Raw genomic sequence first — 4317 nt, forward strand, 5'->3', positions numbered from 1 at the left:
TGGTTGCTGTCCATGAGGTTGTTCTGTGCAAGAAACATAGAGAGTTGGTTGAACACAACTCGCTCAAGTGTCTTTGCAATGAACGTAAGAAAGGATACCAGTCTGTAGTTTTCTAAAAGTGCTGGATTTAGAGAGGGTTTCTTTAGCAGTGGGGTTACCAGAGCGTGCATGAATGCTGTGGGAAATGTACCAAAGTGAAGAGAGGCGTTGATAATGTGAGTGAGCGTGGGTATAACTGAAGAAGAAATGGCCTGAAGGAGGTGAGTGTGGATAGGATCGAGCAGACAGGTAGTAGGATGATTGGAAAGGATCAGTTTAGAAATGTCTGCCTCCGAGAGTGGAGAGGAGGAGAGAGAATGAATATTTGTGGTTATGAAGTTTTTGTCAGTTTGTAGTGTGGAGAATTGGTCGCTGATGGTTCTTGTTTTATTTATGAAGAATATTGGAAAGTCATCAGCAGTATGAGTTGATGAAGGAGGGGGTGGAGGAGGACAAAGAAGAGAAGAAAAGGTTTTGAAAAGCATTAATAAGTTGTTAATTTGTTGTCAAGTTGTTAATTTTGTTGTGGTAGTATGTTGTTTTAGTACTGGAGACACTTGCAGAGAAGGAGGAGAGGAGTGACTGATATACACTAAGGTCAGTAGAGTTTTTTGATTTGCGCCACTTCCTCTCTGCAGCCCTGAGTCTAGAGCGATGTTCCCGGAGAACATCAGACAGCCAGGGGGCAGAGGAGGTGGTGCGTGCAGGTCTGGATGAAAGGGAGCAAAAGTTGTCTAAGCAAGATGTTAGAGTGTTGCAAAGAATGTCAGTAGCAGTGTTTGTGTCCAGTGCTGATAACTGAGAGGGTGGAGGATATATATATATAATTTGCCTTATTATTATACATATACATATTTATGCATATTTTTATGTTATATTATATTGAATTAAATATAAACACACATCGCATTATATTATATTATATTATATTATATTATATTATATTAATGTATTTGTATATGTATAATTATGTATAATATTTTTTTCTTATTTTGGGTTGTCATACATTAGTTTTATAATGCACATTATTCATGCAATGAATTACACCTGTGTGAACCTGAGGGTAACTGACTTCATACGTAAAATCTAAATAAAAATTACCTTTGGACCAGCTGTTTAAGAAAAATTGCACAAATAGTCAAGTTAGATCTGACAAAAGGTCAGAAATCATGTGTTTTCAGATGACATTTGGTTTGTTATATCTAATGCAATGGCATTTATAAATTAAAATAAGGCCTAAGTATCCAAATGCTTTTTGGGCCACTAAACAAGCTATAGACTGTACTGTAGAATCAGAAGGGCACTACATCATAAGCTGTTTCAAAATTTCCTTTCAATTCTCCTTGCTTATTTACACCCAGAACGCTTGACCTAAATGTGACAGAAAACCGTTTTCCAGCTGGCACATATTTAACTCAGTATGTATAGTATAAATTAATCAATTTTATCCTCTGCTTCAAGTGCTGTATGAGAGAGACCATTTCATACTGAGGTGTGGCAACATCCGCCTCCACCAACATGGGTACATGAATGCAGCATCCCTGCTTCCTCATTGGCTACAGAGACGGTGGAACGATGACATACAGATCTCAGACAGAGTTCAGCCATTGGCCATTAGAAATACGAGGACACATGTGCGCGCACACACACACACACACACACACACTCAGCGCATTGGTTTAGGGGATTTAGATTGTGTGGGTTCATCAGAACACGCTGAACTAATAAGGAATGCTTAAGATTATTAATGAGGCCTTTGGAATGTGGGCTGAGAAGCCTTTATAATGGAAATGGGCCTGATAGATTATGGCCCAAAAGCTAAAAATACTCCCACACCCCCCTTTTCCCCAAGTGCGATTTGTCCTGCTGAGTTTGGTCCGTCCTTTTGATGTTGAACAGCACGTGAGGTCTAAAATAGCAGGTGCAGTTGCAGGAGAGTAAATCACACAGAAACACGTCTAGGCCACATTTCACCCTAAAATCTAAATATATAAAATAATACTTTATTTTTTCTGACAGTTCTCATTATTGTAATGCATCCAGACAATTGTTTTATTATTTTATTTTATTTATTATGTAGTCATTTAAACATTTTTGTTGTGCTAATGTACTTTATTTATTTATTTATTAGTTAAATTACATCGAATATAATGAGAACTGTAATGAAAATAATTTATGTATACATTGTGAATATTTTTAAATTAGATAACTTTATATATATATATATATATATATATACAGTATATATATATCATGTATATTTACATTGAAATAAGATTTTACACATATTGAAATATGGTACAATAAATATATAAATGTCTAAGAAAATCTTGATGATCATAAAATAGAATTTCCTAAAGCAAAATATAACTTAAAATTTTTATAATTTCTGTGTTGCTGGGTTTTTTTTGGCATGAAATGTGACGTTTTTAACAGCTTTCATGATGAATTTCATGATTCACTTATAAACTATACACTAATTTGATTGGAGGAAAGATGGTCATGTATTGCTTGTATTGTGTACCAATGGAAATGTGCTTTGTGCACCTGTCTTTGCATGTCTTCTCTTTCCAGGGACGAATGACAATTGACATGGAACTTCACCTTCCCAAAAATGCCAAAATCCTACCCAAGTCCAACCCGTTAGTCCACTATGACGTGTTCCTCCATAAAGTGGCCAAATCGCCAGCGCACGGCAGGGTAAAGCACAGGGTGAGATGGGAGGACTGTAAATATTGTGTGTATGAGTCTCCCTTCTACAGACCCATCAGCACACGCTCACTGCCTGCAATCATCCACAGGAGGACCTCGCAAGGACATGCCATGCACTCTGAGCAGAGACTATGACCAGCATAAGGAGTCATGCTTTAGTTGTCCTCGTGGTGCTTGATCAACACTGTAAAAATTGAGACTTTTATACTATCTTAATAAAATGGTGCTCAGATAGTTAATATGTAGTATCAGCTGAATGTAATTAGATCAGGAGAAGCCATTCTCTTAACACTAATTAAAAGCACTGTACTATAATGCATGAAATGCACAGCGAATGTTTCTCCAAATAAGATGGTCGCTGAGCTAAGAAGAATTAACATCCCTTGGGAATTGATCATCGGCAGATTGTTTAGAAAACCTTTTTCTGCAAACAATAAATCAGACTTTTAAACAGATCACCTCTTGTTTTTGCACTCATGCACTTTTTGTAATTTATAGCGTGGTAAACAGGTTGAGAAAACGAATGAACGCTACCACATGGTCCAGTGCAAAGTGAGTGACACACTAAAAGCCTGCAAGGAAACACAGAAGACAATCCATGACAAATTTGTTTATGAAATTTAAAAGAGCTTTACATGAATTAAAATTCAAAGCAGGTCCACTGCATGAGGACTTCATTTACCAAGCTACTTTCCACATGCTCACGAAATACGACCAATCTGCCGAACCTGATCTCCATTTATGAAGTAATGTGTTTTGGGTAACAACATCTATGAAGTTCTTACACAGCTCAAGACAAGTTCTTTATTATGGTAAGTACCCCTACAACCCCAGAGCCGAGGTATGTGTGAGTGTGAAGAACAACGACGTGTGGTCAGAGGGGCCTCCGCAATACCAAAAGCAACAGGGCCGTCTCTTGAACCGCAGGGAGCTCCAGGGCCTCTTTGTGTCACATGGGATTAAATTAGCACGGTCCATTAGCTTCTCAGTGACACAAAGACAGTATGGCCTGCTAGTGAAACCTAATACACACACACTCTGTGTCAGAGTTTTGCTTCTCACATTTTCTCTTTTTTACATATTTGTATTTCATAGATCACAGAAAAACATTAATATTCTGTACAATTAATGCAACTAGGGGGGGTTTAATTATTAAACTGAAAATCACCCACAGTCCACCATGATGCAAAAGTGTATTTTGTCAACCTAATTGTAATAAGTATAAGAATAGCAATAAATAAGTAAAAAGCAGCAAAGATGTGTTCAATTTTATTCCAAAATCTATATGAGACAAATGTATAATGTATGTCATACATGTATGTCAAATGCATATATATTATATATTTGCGCTTTGTGTTTAGACATAACAAAATGCAACACATCTGTGGCAGTCATTTGAACTGAAAAAGACAACGATTTAGTAAAAGGCAAGAAAACGGTTACTTATTATCCTAGGAAAATGGCATGGTCTTTTCTGTCATCTAGTGGTTGAGTATTCCATTACATGCTGAGTAAACAAGTGCAGAAACGGGATGGGACTTTTATTTTGACACACTCGTACTCTTT

The sequence above is a fragment of the Sinocyclocheilus grahami genome, unplaced genomic scaffold (assembly GCF_001515645.1).
Source record: "Sinocyclocheilus grahami isolate Dianchi unplaced genomic scaffold, SAMN03320097.WGS_v1.1 scaffold285.1, whole genome shotgun sequence".
In the NCBI taxonomy this organism is placed as follows: Eukaryota; Metazoa; Chordata; class Actinopteri; order Cypriniformes; family Cyprinidae; genus Sinocyclocheilus; species Sinocyclocheilus grahami.